Source organism: Mobula hypostoma, chromosome 11 (assembly GCF_963921235.1).
Source record: "Mobula hypostoma chromosome 11, sMobHyp1.1, whole genome shotgun sequence".
NCBI lineage: Eukaryota > Metazoa > Chordata > Chondrichthyes > Myliobatiformes > Myliobatidae > Mobula > Mobula hypostoma.
Window position 1 is genome coordinate 61,772,052 of NC_086107.1, and position 18,985 is coordinate 61,791,036.

The following is an 18,985-nucleotide window of genomic DNA, read 5'->3' on the forward strand; positions in this document are numbered from 1 at the left end:
GGTTATGTTGAATAGTTCAATATGGTAACAAGAACAGACAGTGCAGGTATCGTGTTTGAAGTGGTTTCTGTGGAATTTAGCAGGGCATATGACTAGGTCCCTCAAAGCAGATTCACTAATCAAGCAAAGGTAGCTGGAATCTGGGATAAATAATTAGGCAGATCCAAAACTGACTGAGACACAAAAGACCAAGCATGATAGTTGAGGGCATTTTCATGACTGGAAGGCTATTTGCGATGGAGTTCTGCAGCAGGCATTGCCTGTTATTAACAACTTGTATAGAAACTTACCAGCCAGACAGCAAGAGGAGATGAGTATTTCATTCCATGTAGTTCACTGAGAGGGAATTTCAGCATATAAGGTTTGCAGTGGAGAGAAAGTCAGCTCCATGGTAGTGCAGCAGTTAGTCTAGCGCCATTACAGCTCGAGGCAAAGGAGTTCAGAGTTCAATTCTGGCGTCACCTGCATGTCCTCCCCATGGAATGCGTGGGCTTTCCCTGGGTGCTCTGGTTTTCTCCTACCGTCCAAAGACTAGATTAATTGGTCATTGTAAATTGTCCCGAGATTAGGTCAGGTTAAATAGCGGTTCTTGGGGGATGTGGGTGGTGCAGCTCGAAAGGCTGGAAGGGCCTACTCCGTGCTGTATCTACAAACAAACAGACAAGCAAACAAATAAATAAAATGTTAAAAAAAGGTATCGCATAGTTGAAAAACCAAAGAAGTTCTCTTGATCGTCAGAGAAAGCTCCACATTTTTTCTTACACCTTTTGTATCATTCTAAAGTATCTTGCTGCTGATTAACTACTTTTTGAGAGTAGGAATGTACAAATTGCAGCCAAGCTGAGCTTTGACAAGTAGTGAATCATCATCGGAATCAGAATCAAGTTTAATATCACTTGGTTATGTCACGAAATTTGGTGCCTTGCAGTAGCAGTACATTGCAATAATAAATTAAAATAAGAAGTACATATGAAAATTATATTAAATAGGTAGAGCAAAATAAAAGAAAAAAATAGTGCGGTAGTTTACATGGGTTCATTGTCCATTCAGGAATCTGAAGGTGGAGAGGAAGAAGCTGTTCCTGAACCATTGCCTGTGTGTCTTCAGGCTCCTGTACCTCTTCCTTGATGGGAACGATGAGAAGAGTGACGTCCTGGGTGATAGGGATCCTTAATGATGGACGTTGCCTTTTTGAGGCATCGCCTTTTGAAGGTGACCTCAGTACTGGGGAGGCCACTGCTCATGATGAAGCTGGCTGAGTTTATAGCTTTCTACATCTTTTTCTAATCCTGTGAAGTGACCCCTCCATACCAGGTGGTGGTGCAACCAGTTAGAATGCTCTCCACGGTACAGCTGTAGAAATTTGCAACAGTGTTTGGTGATATACCAGGTCTTCTCAAGCTCCTAGTGAAATATAGCCACTGTCATGCCTTCTTTGTAATTCCTTCAATATGTTGAGCCCAGAATAGATCTTCAGAGATGTTGACACCAACAATTTGAAACTGTTCACCCTTTCCAATGCTGATCCTTTGACGAGGACTAGGGTGTGTCCTTCGACTTCTTCCTGAAGTCCATAATCAATTCCTTGGTGTTACTGGCATTGAACGCATGGCTGTTGTTGCAACACTACTAAACAAGCTGATCTCTTTCACTCCTGGAAGCCTTTTGTCATCATCTGAAATTCTGCCAACAATAGTTATGTCAATGACAAATTGATAGACAGTGTTTGAGCTGTGCCTGGCTACACAGAAGTGGGTATAGAGAGAGGACAGCGGTGGGTGAAGCATGCATCGTTGAGGTGTGCCAGAGTTGATTGTCAGTGAGGAGGAGATGTTATTTTTGGTTTACACTGACTGCGATCTCCCACGGTGACTGTGGTAACATTATCTGTTTTCAGTGCTGCTGAACTGATAGATATTGGCCACGTATCTTGGAGGATTCACTTTCTTTTCTTTGAAATGATGCCATGTACGCTTTTCATCACCAAGAGAGCAACCATGACTTAGGCTTAACAAGTAAGCCAAAATCACTCCTCCAACTCTTAGAGCACTGTCAGTTTAAGGTTTTACATTCACGTATGGTGTAGCACTTAAACTCACAACCTTCTTCCTCACAGGAACTCTGATTGGGAAAGTGCTTCCACTATGTCGAGCTTGAATAGACCTTGCTGGACTGAGTTGGAGCACTGAATAGAGTTGCTACTTGTGTTGCAATTTCCATGCAATCAAGTAACCTCAGCCAGAAGCATCTGTCCAATATAAGTACATTACAGTGGTATGCAAAAGTCTGGGCACCCCGGTCAAAATTTCTGTTACTGCGAATAGTTAAGTGAGTAGAAGATGAACTGATCTCCAAAAGTTATAATGTTAAAGATTAAACATTATTTTCAATATTTTAAGCAAGATTAGTGTATTATTTTTGTTTTGTACAATTTTAGAGTGAAAAAAAAGGAAAGGAGCACCTTGCAAAAGTTTGGGCACCCCAAGAGATTTGAGCTCTCAGATAACTTTTAGCATGGTCTCAGACCTTAATTAGCTTGTTAGGGTATGGCTTCTTCACAATCATCATTAGGAAAGGCCAGGTGATGCAAATTTCAAAGCTTTATAAATACCCTGACTCCTCAAATCTTGTCCCAACCAACAGCAGACATGGACTCCTCTAAACAGCTGCCTAGCACTCTGAAAATTAAAATAAATGTTGCCCACAAAGCAGGAGAAGGCTATAAGAAGATAGCAAAGTGTTTTCAGGTGGTCATTTCCTCAGTTCATAATGTAATTAAGAAATGGCAGTTAACAGGAACGGTGGAAGTCAAGTTGAGGTCTGGAAGACCAAGAAAATTTTCCAAGAGAACTGCTCGTAGGATTGCTAGAAAGGCAAATCAAAACCCCCATTTGACTGCAAAACACCTTCAGGAAGATTTAGCAGACTCTGGAGTGGTGGTGCACTGTTCTACTGTGCAGCAACACCTGCACAAATATGACCTTCACAGAAGAGTCATCAGAAGAAAACCTTTCCTGCGTCCTCACCACAAAATTCAGCATCAGAAGTTTGCAAGGGAACATCTAAACAAGCCTGATGCATTTTAGAAACAAGTCCTGTGGACTGATGAAGTTAAGATAGAACTTTTTGGCCACAATGAGCAAAGGTATGTTTGGAGAAAAAAGGGTGCAGAATTTCATGAAAAGAACACCTCTCCAAATGTTAAGCACGGGGGTGGATCGATCATGCTTTGGGCTTGTGTTGCAGCCAGTGGCACGGGGAACATTTCACTGGTAGAGGGAAGAATTAATTCAATTAAATACCAGCAAATTCTGGAAGCAAACATCACACCATCTGTAAAAAACCTGAAGACGAAAAAAGGATGGCTTCTACAACAGGATAATGATCCTAACACACTTTAAAATCCACAATGGACTACCTCAAGAGGCGCAAGCTGAAGGTTTTGACATGGCCCTCACAGTCCCCTGACCTAAACATCATCGAAAATCTGTGGATAGACCTCAAAAGAGCAGTGCATGCAAGATGGCCCAAGAATCTCACAGAACTAGAAGCCTTTTGCAAGGAAGAATGGGTGAAAATCCCCCAAACAAGAATTGAAAGACTCTTAGTTGGCTACAGAAAGCGTTACAAGCTGTGATAGTTGCCAAAGGGGGTGTTACTAAGTACTGACCATGCAAGGTGCCCAAACTTTTGCTTTGGGCCCTTTTCCTTTTTTGTTATTTTGAAACTGTAAAAGATGGAAATAAAAAAAGTAATGTTGCTTAAAATATTAAAGAAATGCGTCATATTTAACTTCATGCCTTTTGAAAATCAGGTCATCTTTTACTCGCTTAGCTATTCACAGCAACAGAAATTTTGACCGGGGTGCCCAAACTTTTGCATACCACTGTATATTACTTTCCATCAGCTCATGTCCGATAAGATAGCAGTTAACTTATCTCGGCCACTATGTGGCTAAAATTCAAGAAAACATTAACTGTTTATATTGGTGTTCCATATGGAAGTGAGAGGTTGTTAACTGTTCTGCAAAACTGCACACTTGCCATTGGATTTACTAAATAAAAGCAGAAAAGGAAGTTACTCCCAAGTTTACAATGTTCATTAACGAGATTTAATGTGCATTCACTCAGCAACAGATCAACTTTCCTTTGATATTGTACAATTTCCCAAAGCTTGAATGAAGCCAAGTTATTCTTGTGTCTTTTATTTTTAAGGACTTATTTTTCTCCAAGTAGCATAACATGTTCATTTAAAAGTAAGATACAGGCATTGAAGAATCTAGTGTACTGTGTGTTTTTATATCAGGGGCCTCTAATCTGGTAAGACCCAATGCATGTATTCCAATAACCTTTCCATTGTGTTTAGAAGGACACCTGACCACTACTTTGTACGTTGCACAGAAAGGAGGGATAATTTGCTGGCAGAGAGATTAGAAAGCAGGGGCTTGCACAGCGTTTGTCCATTTTTCTTGATTCTGTGAAAGGAAAGATACCTGACACACCATCCCCACAATTTAGCTAACTGAATTGTTAGATGAGTTGTTACAAGCCAGACTTTTGCAAGTTACTGCTTCCATTCCTCAATGTTTGGAGTGCTTATTGTTCAATCTTTAGAGCACATTTTGTGGAAAATTTGCAAGGTAAAACAGGCCAGAGCCTTTGGATCATTCATCATTTTTATCATTCACGTTCTTCATTATCTGAAGTTCATTCCTCTGAAGCTCAGGCTGATCATCCGAATCAACTAGCCTTACTTTGTGACATCCCTTGTCGCACAGGATAATACACCGGTGTAATGTTGTTTAAGATCACCTTAGTTGCACAAAACCTTTCCTCGGCTACTTTCTCCATCTTATTATTGCTAATTCTTAGCAGGCCAGAGGTTCTTCTTTTTGGCTCTGCGATGAATTGAGGCTACAGTCTACTCCAGCTGCAGTGATGCCTGGCTTCACGACATTCGTAAAACTTCAGTTCTGAATGCTATTTGCTTCCTTTTATTGTTTGCACAATTTTTTACCTCTCCTCACATTGGGTGTTTGACGACCTTTTGTTTTAATAAGTTCTTTTGGAGTTTCTTTGTTTGTGGATGCCTGCAAGGAGACAAATCGCAAGGTTGTATAATGTATACATACTTTGATAATAAATGTACTTTGGACCTTGAACTCTGAAATATGAATAAAAAAGAATCAGAATCACCAGCATATGTTGTGAAATTTGTTAACTTTACGGTAGCAGTGATAAATAATCATAGAGAAAACATACTGAGTTACATTAAGTACATATTTGTCTGTTAAGTAGTTAAGTTAAGTAGTGCAAATAAACAAAGATAAAAAGTAGTGAGGTAGTGTTCAAGGGTTCAATGTCCATTTAGGAATCAGATGGCAGAGGGGAAGAAGCTGTTCCTGAATCGCTGAGGGTGTGCCTTCAGGCTTCTGTACCTCCTATCTGATTGTAACAGTGTGAAGAGGACATGTCCTGGGTGGTGGAGATCCTTCATAGTGAATGCCGGCTTCCTAATGCTCCACTCCTTGTAGATGTCTTGGATACTGTGGAGGCTGGTATCCATGATAGAGCTGACTAATTTTACAAGTTTCTGCAACTTATTTTGATCTTGTGCAGTAGCCCGCCTCATACCAGACAGTGATGTAGTATTAGTGGAATTGATTAATATTATGAGAAATTTAATTATAATTATCCTTATAATTAATATTCCTATAAAAATTCAGATTGACCAACAACCACCATTATTACCAAAGTTAAATCGGCGCATCCAAAGGGGTGAGGAGACAACAGCTTCTGTTATAGCCAACAGGAGGTGATGACAGAGATTGGAGGATTGGGGCTCTGTCCACACATGGACCAGGTGCAGCAAGGGTCCTACGTACCGTACTGGCCAAAGGATGAGACCTGAGCCCTGAGCCTCAAATCGCAATGCCAAGCAGCTACACCCTCGCCGTGACAGCACCTTGCTCCCATCCCAGCTCTGCCTACAATAGCGTTCAAAGGATGCCTCTTCATACAAAGCTAAGGACGGAGAAAGCCATTGTCGGGGGAGCAACACCTAATGGAAGAAGATGTACATTTGGCTTTGCAGCTATGAAGTACTAGGTCTGTAGCAGTAATAGCACTGTAATGAATCATCCCATTGTACCGTGGGACTTAATAGCATACCAGTGATGCAGGATTAAAATAGGCTAGTGAATGCGATTACTCAGATAGTGATACAGCACAATAAACATCCAATACTTTTATAGATGGCTTGTTTATAATTCATGTCCATTTTACAAGTTTATAGGATAATGCCGGCAGAGACTAGATCAAAATCTTTTCCTGTCCAGTAAACTTTCTTGCTCTCCTAATCAACTTGCTTCATATAATTTTGGGAGTATTTTTGTATATGTAACCTCAAAAATCCTCATAAGTATCACTATGCACCCACCATTGGTATGATCTGATAATCAAAGCCACCCAATATCCATGCAGTTTATAACTTTCTCTCAATTCATCAGCATTTTCATTCCTTCCATTTATTTAAGCTTCTCACAGTCTGCCATTTTGAGCTTTGAGGGCATTCAGTAAATGAGTCAGTTGTCACTTCTGTTTCCCTTTGGCCATGTTTTTTTTAAAGTTCTGAGCACTCACTTTGCACCTTTTTTAAGTATAAGATGATTTGACTGTCTCTGAGCATGGTCTAAAGGCTGATTTATACTTGTGCGTACGGGCTACGCCGTAGGCCTGATTTATACTTTTGCTTAGCCCTACACCATGGCAAGCATGCATAGTTGTGTCTGCATCGCTCTGCAATTCACCGCCAAAACGCTAGTTGGCGGTGGGGTTTCTATGCCACTGTGTTGAGTTTCTTCGTGAGGGATATGGACGAGGAAATGCATTTCAAATATCTTCAGATGTCAGCAGGTAGATTTGCTGGTTTGGTTCATCGTCTCCAACCATTTATTTCACATCAGTGTACAGACATGGCGGAGAAAAGCAACCGGAAATGCGTATGAGGAAATGCGATGCTACCAGGCAGACCAATCACAGTTGTTGTGGTCTGCGTCGCCGCGATGCATGAGCTAATTTTTTGGGGAGGTGCACGTCACCCTACGGTGTAGGGTACGCGGTACCTACGGCGTACATTTGATGCAGAAGTATAAATTGGGCTTCTGTCAGTATTTATGTGATTTGCTGTGCTACATATTTTTCCAGCATTTCTGAAATCATTATCAAAGATAAAACTGAGTACAGTTGATGCCAAGATGTTCACATATAGGAAAAAATATTTCATATAAAAATTCTACTGAATGTCTAAAAGACCTGATGCATACAAGTGGAAGCATCACACAATCACTTTATTAAGACGATCTAACATCCCAGTGAATTAATCATCAATTTTTCACTGATATATTTGCCCTTGTTGTCTCTCTGTCTTACTCTTTGATAGGGGTGGCAAATGTTCCAATATAGTTTTGGAATTTAGAAGGGAAATCTTTCAAAAAGTACATAATTGGTTAAAATTCAAATGGCTTGAGGCTTAGAAGGGCACAGCAATGCATTTCAGACTTTATTCTACGTCTCTTTTCCTGAAGTTCTTGTTTCTGTCTTTTTACCTCTTCTTCTGTAGCATTCTCTTTTTCTACATCTTTGTACATTTCCCTCATCCATCCTTCCTTTACCTCTTTCTTAATCTCTCTCTTTATTTCTTCATTTCTGCCTCCTTTTTCCTATCTTCAAGTTCAAGTTCAGTTTATTGTCATTTAGTCATGCATATGTTTACCTCCAAATGAAAAAAAATGTTCCTCTGGACAAGGATGCACAATGCTGTATATATAACTCACACACATAACACCTAAAATAATATCACCAGGAATAAATTAACAAATAATAAGGTGCCGATACAACACAAGTTAAAAAGTAAACATTATACTGCTACTGGCACTTCATACATGACGAGACTTGGGTGGTGGCAGCGAGTTCAGTGATCTTATAGCCTGGGGGAAGAAGTTGTTTCCCCTCCTAACAGTTCTTGTCCTAATACTACGGACCTCCTGCCTGATGGTGGGGGGGGGGGTCAAAGAGATAGTTGGATGGATGGGAGGAATCATTGACAATGCTAAGGCTGTGCGTACACATAAATATCTCTAATGGATGAAAGGGAGACCGTGATGATCCTTTCAGCAGTCCTCGCAATCCTTTTAGAGACCTGCAGTCAGATATCTTGCAATTCCTGTACCAGACAATGATGCAACTGGTCAGGACACATATCTGGCCACATCTTCAGTTGCATTTTGATTTCCCTTTCTTGACCTTGGTCGTGTTTTCTAAAACATTTATGAAAGAATGTGTCTCACAGACTCATGAATTCCCTTTACACAATTGATTAATTTTTGCAGTGTTTCCATTATAATGCTGTGGATAATTTGCCAATGATCAACTTGTACAAGCAGCACTGCAGTAATAACCATGTGAAGTCTTTTAGAATTGTTGGCAGAACAATAAGTATTGGCTGGAGCACACCATTCATCTCTGATATGATGTCATCCCCATCTGAAAGAAGAACTGGGACTTTGGCACAAAGCTTTGATTTATAAGCTGACATAGTCATAGTCATAGTCATACTTTATTGGTCCTGGGGGAAGATGGTTTTCATTACAGTTGCACCATAAATAATAAATAGTAATAGAACCATAAATAGTAATATGTAAATTATGCCAGTAAATTATAAAATAAGTCCAGGATTGGCTCAGGGTTTCTGACCCTCCAAGGGAGGAGTTGTAAAGTTTGATGGCCACAGGCAGGAATGACTTCCTATGACGCTCTGTGCTGCATCTCGGTGGAATGAGTCTCTGGCTGAATGTACTCCTGTGCCCACCCAGTACATTATGTAGTGGATGGGAGACATTGACCAAGATGGCATGCAACTTAGACAGCATCCTCTTTTCAGACAACACCGTGAGAGAGTCCAGTTCCACCCCCACAACATCACTGGCCTTACGAATGAGTTTGTTGATTCTGTTGGTGTCTGCTACCCTCAGCCTGCTGCCCCAGCACACAACAGCAAACATGATCACACTGGCCACCACAGACTCGTAGAACATCCTCAGCATCGTCCAGCAGTTGTTAAAAGACCTCAGTCTCCTCAGGAAATAGAGACGGCTTTGACCCTTCTTGTAGACAGCCTCAGTGTTCTTTGACCAGTCCAGTTTATTGTCAATTCGTATCCCCAGGTATTTCTGACATCTCTGCTGATGTCACAACATCTTTATAATGATTTGTTATGTCAGCTTATGACCTTCTTACTTAGTGCTTAGCAAGAATTCTAGTCATTGCTAAGTTAAATTAATCTTGCTAAGATTTTGAAAAACATATTTCCCATCAACCACTCTCACAACCAACAACATTATATAACAGTTATATAACGATCTTGGTGCTTACACAGGAATTCAAACCTCAGCAAAGAGCCAGAAACAAGTAAGGCACAGCTATGGCTAAATTGTAAAACATGGTCACCTGTAAGTGTGTCTGGTGACCTATAAGCCCTTCATACTGAATTTACTTAGCATTATAAATCTCAGTTTAGGAATTTTTTGAAAATTAGGGTTAATAAATTCAAACAGAAACATACAGCACTAAGTTTTGAATTTTGTGTCTTTCTGATTTCATTTTTCAAGAGTTATCCTATAAATATTCCACAAAGTGGCAAAAATTATGGATGATTTCTTCTAACTGCAAAGTCGTTCTCCATTGTCAACTTTTGATCACGTGGCTTTGTAGCAGAAATTCAACTGTGCTCCATTTAACTTCTTAATGTGCAATGAAAACATTGATAAATATTCACTTGTGTTAGGAATTAAAGGCTATAAAATACTATAAATAACCATACCATAGATATCGTGCCTGGGACCATTGCAGTAATAGATATGGGCTTCACTTACAGCTGGAATAGCGATAAACCAATACCGAATGCCCTTTGAATTGTAGATAATATTGCAGGGTTCTTTGCAGGTTAAGTTATGTGATTTAACTTTCAAATGTAAAAGTTTTGATCTTGGTTATCAAGGAGCCCTGACCTTTCTTCTTACTGATATATGAAAGCGTGTGGTTATTTTTCCATTAATCCACTAAATTTGAGTGTGACTAACAGCTTTGAGAAATGGGATTGCCAACAATATGACCAGCAGATTATTGATTAAGTAAAGGTGCAAGTTTACTCACACTTCTTATTTGGTTAAAGAAAAATTTTCAACCTATGAAGTTTAATGAAGTATTTGAGGGACTCCAGACATACGCATATCATTTACAATGGGACGAGGCATCTGTTAGGTGTGAATTCCCTGTTTATACATTAAGTGGTCTTAGTCTTAGAAACTTTGGTAAACTGAGAGTCCAAATAATATTTATTTTAAATTTAATATTTAGTTCATGCCAGTAAAGATATCCTGACCTTTGAACATTATATTGATTGTAAACATCATAAATTATGAATGGATAAAAAAACAGGAGATAAGATTGTGTCAATGAGCTTCAAGAAGATAGTGGAGGAAGATCATTCAAGGATGTTTCTGTTAAAGCTTGATAAGATCATAGCCTTTATGAACATCCTGGAGTGAAGGAATCATTGTCATAGCAACATGAAGGAAGGGGATGTACCTATAAAGCCCACATTCTATCCAAAGACAACCTCATAATGATGATGGGAAGTATGAAGGGGTGGGTTACTGGGTGGAATTGTTGATGATAAAGTAGTGATTATGGGCAGGTGTGAACGGGTTGGTCACTGGGTGGAGATGATAATGATAGTTAATCATATTCCCCAACTCTTTTCCATAGCCCTCCTCAGTTTAGTCGTTCTTGTAATTATCCATCTCCCTTTTCATTCTTAACAGCATGGAGGAACAGAAGGATACATGAGCATAGATCCCTCAAAGTTGCTCCACGAATTGATAAGGTGTATAAGAAAGGGTTTTGGCCCGAATCATCAACTGTACTCTTTTCCTAGATACAACCTGCTGAGTTCCTCCAGCATTTTGTGTATGTTAAGAAAATGTATGGCGTGTTGGCCTTTATTATTGGGGGACAGAGTTCATAAGTCATAAGATAATGTTGTGGTTCTATAAAACCCTGGTTAGTCACACTTGGAATATTATTTTCGTTTCTGGTTATCAGGATTATAGGAAGGATGTAGAAGCTTTAGAGAGGGTCCAGTAGAGTTTTACCAGGATGCTGCCTGGACTAGAGAGCATGTCTTATGTGGATAGTTTTGAGTAAGCTAGAGCTTGTCTCTTTGGAGAGGAGGAAGATCAGAGGTGACTTGATAGAGTTGTACAGGATGATGAGGCATAGATCAAGTGGCTGGCCAGAGACTTTTTCCCAGGGGGAAACAGCTAAAGGAGGGTACATAACGTTAAGGTGATTGGAGAAGAATATAGGGAGAAAGTCAGCAATAAGTTTCTTTACACTCAGAGTAGTGAGTGCATGGAACACCCTGCCAGAGGTAGCAGTAGAGGGAGGTACATTAGGCACTTGTAAGAAATTCTTAGATAGGCACATGGATGTTAGAAAAATGGAGGGATTTGAGGGAGGGAAGACTAGATTGATCTTAGAGTAGGTTTAAGATCAGCGTAACATCGTGAGCTGAAGGGCCTGCACTCTGCTGTAATGTTCTTTATTCCATATATTCTTTTGAAAGCGATGATTAACTAAGTTTCTGCCAGTGGTTCAGATGGAAATATTCACTGTTTGAGTATCTTCCCTCTGAAATTTTTGGCATTTACTTTAGCTCTGGTATGCTGGATGACCACTGTACATGGTAGACATTATATGTTGCAATTGGTTTAGCACTGAATCACAAAAATAGATGATGCCATGGGCACCAGGAATTCTCTATGTAAACGCCTCTGGTAAACAAAGTGTATAAGCCCAGCCTTATGGCAAGAATGACAGAGAGAAGTTGTAGCAATAGCACATGCTTGAGGCTCTGTGGTGAGACCTTTTCTACAAACGTTTCAAACTCCCTCCAGTTTTGCCTTAAAACTGTATTTTCAGTACCTCCTCTCCCAAACTACCCTGTAATAATCTCTGAAGCAGAGCAAAATAATGTATCAACTCTAATGTACATCACAGGAATGAGTTTATCTGCAGAGCAAGAGGTAGTAATTCCTACTTCTAAGGCAAAGAACTGAAACCTTAACAGCATTTATTTCCCACCCCTGACTGAGGAAGTGACAGTGAGCTTCCTTCTTGTGCAGCTGTCGTCTTTCTGGGGAAGGTATTCTCATATTGTTGTTGGGTAGGGAGTTTCATTATTTTAAAGAGATAGAGATAATGCAATAACTTCAGTGAGAGTCAGGGAGCTTTTGTTCAGGAACGGAAAATGAATAGTCTGGAACGGATACGAACTTTAGAAAACCACCAGTACCCTCTTGAACAATTGCTTGCTCATCTCTGACCCATGCACTTTCCCCAGCATGCCCGTGATTAGTGTTGTGCAGGAACTGCATGGTTAGAAGTTTAAAAAAACATTGGTCATTGCCAATTCTTTACTTGATCAAAGAGCCTTGCCTACTGCTGGAAACCATCTTGGAGTTCAAATTGGCTCCAGGGAGCCACGTATGAAACACACTTTAACATACTGGACACCTTGTTCTTGGGAAACACACTAAAAGTTGGAGGAAGTCAATGGATCCAGTGGCAGCTAAGGAAGGAAATGGATAGCCGATGTGTCAGGTGGAGATTCTTCACCTGGAGTCCAACGTCCGCTGTTCATTTCCCTCCACAGGTGATGCCTGTGCTGCCACCTGCTTTTGTGTGTTGGATAGCCGATGGATAGCCGATGCGTCAGGTGGAGATTCTTCACCTGGAGTCCAACGTCCGCTGTTCATTTCCCCCCGCAGGTGATGCCTGTGCCTCCACCTGCTTTTGTGCGTTGCTCCATGTTCCAGCATCATCGTTCTCTTGTATGTCCATCTTGTTCTGGGAATGGAAATGGTGAGAAGATGAAATAGTCTTCTGCTGACCTTCAATAATAATTAAGGGAAGTTCATCACCTTGAAAAAAAATACATTCTTGGTAGCACGGCCGTACTTAAAATGTCCAAAGTTATTTTTCTCCAGATGTAGTCAGATAGATTGAGGCACGTGCTGGCTGTCAGACCAGTAGATTTTCTGCATCCGCCTGCAGGCAGGGTTCAGGCACTGGGCTTAAAGGAAAAATCAGGTGGTGCTTAAGGTGAATGGTTTGATGGCAGAGGGATTATGGTGGGAATAATGGTGGAGTGCTGGGTTGACATCAGTGGAGGTGACCTGGGAGCTCCAGGAGAGCAGGATTGGATTTCAGTGGAATTTCTGGATTACAATCTCAAAGTTAGAAGCAGGTGAGGATCAACCAGAGTGAGGAACTCTTAGCATACAAGCAGTCCTCAAAAGGCACTTCATTTGACACCCACTGATTCATTTCCCTTCAGCTGACTGGTTTCCCAAAATGAAACACCCAACACTAAATGTGAAACTGAGATAACATTTCAAGGATTAGCCTCGTTATCAACTGGCTGATCTTCACTGTTCAGGTTGGTTCTCTGTGAATCCTGTGGAGTTTCCCATTCAGAAATACTTCACCACCTCCTCTGCTCTCCCACCTTGCTGGACATTTAATGTACACATAAAAAGACACTTTTCTACTTTATTCTGGTCACTATTATCGTAGAAACTTATAGAATAATATATGAATCGTGAGTCAAATAACAATGAAACAGAAACTTCTGCGAAGTCTATGCCAACATCAACATGTTAACACTAATCCTACTTTAATATTATTTTATTCTCCCCACATTCCCGTCAACTTCCCCAAGTCTCTCTGATTCACCTACACACTGAAGGCAATTCACAATGCAAAGTTAACTACGAACCTGTACATCTTCGGGATGTGTGAAGAAACTGTGAGCACCCAGAGGAAATGCATGCTATCACAGGAAGAAGAGCTCCACAGAAGTGACAGCACAGGTCAGGATTGAACCTGTGTTGCTGGAGGTGTGAGGCATTACCTCTGCCAGCCATGTCTCTGTGCTGTAATATTAATGCAAACCTCAAAGCAGAAGATTTAGTGAATCGTGCACTTTGGACAGCCATGAAGGGGTGGTACTTCGGTTGTTCGATGCGTTGTACCAGTCTGTCTCTCCCCTCTGCTCTGCTGCTTTGGCTGGTCATTGACTGAAGGTGGAGTCATCTCCCAGAGGACAAAAGGACAGTCCTTCCACAGTTAGAAACTGACAGATTTAATATAATGAGCACCACAGAGTCATAGCTAAAAGAAGATCAGAGATGGCAGCTTAACGTTCAAGGACATACATTGTGTGAAAAGAATAGGCAATTGGCAGAGGAGACAGGGTGGCTCTGTTGGTAAAAAATGAAATCAAATCCTTAGAAGGAAGTGATATAGGATCAAAAAATATAAAATTCTTGTGGGTAGAGACAAGAAACTGCAAGGATAAAAAGACTCTGGCAGGAGTTATATACAAGCCTCCAAATAGTCACTAGGATGTGGGATACAAATTAGAATGGGAGATAGAAAAAGCATATAAAAAGGGCAATGATACAACAGTCATTATGCAAGTAGACTGGTGGAATTGGGTTGGCGCTGGAGCTGCTTGTGGTCATACCCAGAAGGAAAAAGGCAACTCTGGATTGAGTGTTGTGTAATGAATCAGATTAGAGGGAGAAATTAAAGTCAGATGTATCTGTATTACGATGGAGTAAAGGGATCGACAGAAGCATGAGAGAGGAGCTGGCCAGGATTGATTGGAAGGGGCCAAGTGGTTAAGGTGTCGGTCTAGTGATCTGAAGGTTGCTGGTTCGAGCCTCAGCTGAGGTAGTGTGTTGTGTCCTTGAGCACACATTGCTCTGCGATGACAACGGTGCCAAGCTGTATCGGCCCTAGTGCCCTTCCCTTGGACAACATCGGTGGCGTGGAGAGGGGAGACTTGCAGCATGGGCAACTGCCGGCCTTCCATACGACCTTGCCCAGGCCTGCGCCCTGGAAACCTTCCAAGGCACAAATGCATGGTCTCACGAGACTAACAGATGCCTATCTAAGGTCACTAACAGGGTTGACAGTAGAGCAGCTATGGCTGGCGTTTCTAGGAGTAAATTGAAAAGCACAGAATCGGTTCATTCCAAAGAAGAAGCTTTCTAAAGGGAGGATAAGGCAACGGTGGCTGACAAGGGAAGTCAAAGATAGTATAAAAGCAAGTGATGACATACAATATAATGAAGCTATTGGATTAGGAAGCTTTTAAAAACCAACAAAATGCAATTAAAAATAATTCTAGAAAAGATGAAATATGAAGAAAGGATAACTAATAATATAAAAGAGGATTCCAAATGTTATTTTCAGATATATAAAGAGTAAAAGAGAGGTGAGAGTGGGCATTGTACTGCTGGAAAATAACACTGGAGAGGTGGTAAAGGGGCAGGGGAAACAAAGAAATGGTGGACAAACTGATGAAATATTTTACATCAGTCTTCACTGCAGAAGACACAAGCAGTTCACCAGAAATTCAAGAGTGTCAGGGGAAGAAGGTGCTTGGAAAGCTGAAGGTTTGAAGGTAGATAAGTCACCTGGACCAAATGGACTACCCTCCTGGGTTCTGAAAGTGGTAGCTGAAGATATCATTGAGGTAAGAATGGTGACCTTAGTAGAATCATTAGATTTTGCAATGGCTCCAAAGGACTTGAAACTTACAAATGTTGGTCTACTCTTCAAGAAGGGAGGGAGGCAAATGACAGGAAAAACTTGGCCTCCAGAGCCACATGTAGCAATAAATTCCTCGTATACACTACCCTCTAACTAAAGATATACCTCCTCATCTCTTTTCAAAGGCTTTCTGAAAATCCAAGTAAACAACATCCACCCACTCTCCTTTGTCTACTTATTGTTTTTTTTTGTTGAGAAGCACTGTCAGACAAGGTTAGGATAAACAATCCATTGCTGGTATCTGTACATCACATGAACTTCCTCTCACATTTCTTCATTTACATATGCCTTCTTGTGTTTACCTTGCTTCTCTATGCATTTTGCTCAACCAGTCGCAGTAAATTCATCAAAGTTCTACTGCATTAAAGGCCTTTGTGCTTACAAATTGTTGTTCATGATGGGTGCAATCCATCTCACTTTCAATGTCTTGCACTGGGCACTAAACTCAAGTAGCGCAGGCAGTCCTTTGGGCTGTGTGTAGACAGGTGGACAATGAAACCAAAACAAAAATTGCATACAGCTTTATGAATCAGAAAGGAAACAGTAAGGCACATGAACTTAATTACAGAAAAATGAACGTGCAAATGTACATCCTGTCCTTATCTAAGATGCTATTTTTGGTGAACTAGGCACCACTGATAACTTAACAGTTAATGTTCTTCCTTCCTGCATTCTTTCTGATGTTGGTGGGCATGATGATGGGCAGTAGTCAACAAATTGGACTCATAATCAGAAGGGTTTTGAGTGCAAAATGCAAAATACACTTTAATTGTTTTGGTCCTTGATGCCTGCAGACATGTTAGTGGAAGTCCATTGAATAAAAATAAAATTCCTATGTTAATTGATAGGCAGAATCTGACAAAGCATTACATAATGCCATAGATATATAAAAGGCGCCAGCTAGTGGGGTAGTGGTATCAGCACTGGACTTCGAGGCGAATGGTCCCGAATTTGAATCTGGCTGGCTGCTTGCATGCTTCCCATTCGTGCTGTGCTGAGCGTCGGGCTAGCAACTCAGCCTCATAATAAAGCAGTCAAATACTATGGAAATGGCAAAAATGCTGCCCAATTCCCCACAGGGCATGAGAAGGAAAAAACAACAATATATATTAAAACATTATGGCATCCTAATGGATTAAACAATTAAACACTGGACAGCCTGGTCACAAAAGTGTAGAAAACCGTTTCCACAAAGAAAGGAATAATTGGCGTGTGCGTGTTGCTTTTGAAGATTGCTGGACATTTTCAAGCATGTCACAGCCAGTGAGGTACTTTTGTTCATTAATGCTGTATTGTGCAGAAAGCACCACCCAATCCATGGGCCGTAAAGTTCAGAAAGCAGCGTATCATCGTGGTTGGTGCAAATGCTGTTTTACACTTCCAGTGATCTGGATTCAATCCTGACCCCTGATGCTGTCTGTTTGCACATTCTCTTTATGACCACATAGATTTCCCTTGAGTGCTCTGGTTTCTCCTCATGCCTTGAAGGTGCACTGAAGGTTAATTGGCCACAATAAGTTACTCCTTGGGCGATTTGTAGAAAAGTGGCAAAAAGATCAAAGGAGAGGTTTATGGCCGTGTTAGAGAGAATATGTTGCCGGGCTGCAGGGAATGAAATCGATAGGATTGCTCTCTGGTACAGGCATGGACCCAATGGGCTAAATGGCCTCCTTCTGTATTGTAATAAATAAGTATGACCAAATCCTCCTTATTTAGATATATTGACCCCATTTTTATTTATTCAGATTTATCTTTGTTCTTAAGAAGCAATGCAAAAGAAGATCGAACGGCATTCTGAATAAAACAGAATTTGTTAATTAATTTGAAATGGTCAAAGAAACTGGATCAAATTCAAACATTCTTACAGGAGTTGCTTTGGAGGTCAGTCTGAACTACTGACAATATCTCTTCATTATCAGATCTCAAGGTAATTAAAAGGTAATGATTAGATGGCAGTTCTTTGCTGGTTGCGTCTAAAAGGAATTACTGTTCCAAGGTTGAAAGATCTTGATGATCCCTTTCAAGGACATAATTTTTATTTTTGTTTCTCGAAGAATTGCAGACTCACTCCATCCAAATTAGTTGAGCTTCAAATAAAAGCCACATTTTTGGTTGAACATATGTGCTATTGACATGTTTGAAAGTATAGCTTTCTCAGAATTTTTTTGTTGTTTATGATAGACCATTTGAAGTTGAAAATAAAATGTAATTTCAGACTACTTGCATCAGGTAGGGATTCGGAAAAACAACAAATTAACTTTTATTGAATACACAGGGCATAATTGTGCTGATGCATGGCAATAGTTCAACTAAGCTAAAAATGTTTTGTTGATGATTTTCATTTGTCCCAAGTGTCTGAGGCTTCTCGCTTAAATGTCCAACAATAATCATCCAGTATTGCCCTGATACCGTTTGTCCATGACCGTAATGTCCTGGTGAAGCCTTTCACCTGTGTTTGTCATTGACAGCACCTAGATTTGCAGGGAAGAAGTCTAAATGGGAATGCAGAAAATGAATTTTAAGTGATATGTTGCACTTCATGGCTTTGTATGCTTGAAGCATGTTGTCAACCAGATGCACACAGTTTGGTGCTCTGTAGTTGCCATGAAAAATTTCAACATCCTTGAACACTTTCCATGTGATTTTCTCCGGTCCCACTAGAAGTTATTCAAATTTCCTGTCATTGTTTGATTTGTGGATCAACCAAAATGCCTTCCTTAATCTTGACATTAACTATTCTCACTTGAATTATGAATTGAAATAACAAATATAGGTGATTTTAAAAAATGTGTGTGATAGGGAAATTTCATGGTGATGTTCAGGATCAGCAGACCACAATCCATAAGATACACCCTAAAGCAGGTCAGCTTTAATCAGATATGTGGTTCTGTTGCTAAGAAGAAAAAAATGCATACAGCAGGGTAATTGTCTCTTTCCCGTATCACTCACCTGCCAAGAATTTCTGAGAATGAGACAATCGATATTGTTCTCCCGCACCCACCTACCTACAGAACAATGCCATGGTAGCCTATTGGTTAGCGTGGCGCTGTTACAGCTCAGGGCATTGGCGTTCAGTGTTCAATTCCGGCATCTTCTGTAAGTAGTTTTTGTACATCCTCGCTGTGAAATGCATGGGTTTTCTCTGGGCCCTCCAGTTCCCCCCACTCCCCCCACAGTCCAAAGGCATACTGGGTGGATTAATTGGTTATTGTAAGTTATCTTGTGATTTAATCAGGGTTTGT

At 40.5% G+C, this 18,985-nt stretch overlaps 1 protein-coding gene across 1 annotated transcript in view; it reads left to right on the forward strand.

The window, feature by feature from the left end:
- Positions 1–18,985, forward strand: part of LOC134353791 (potassium voltage-gated channel subfamily KQT member 1) — an 876,116-nt gene that overhangs the window by 75,359 nt on the left and 781,772 nt on the right. The window lies entirely within an intron of this gene.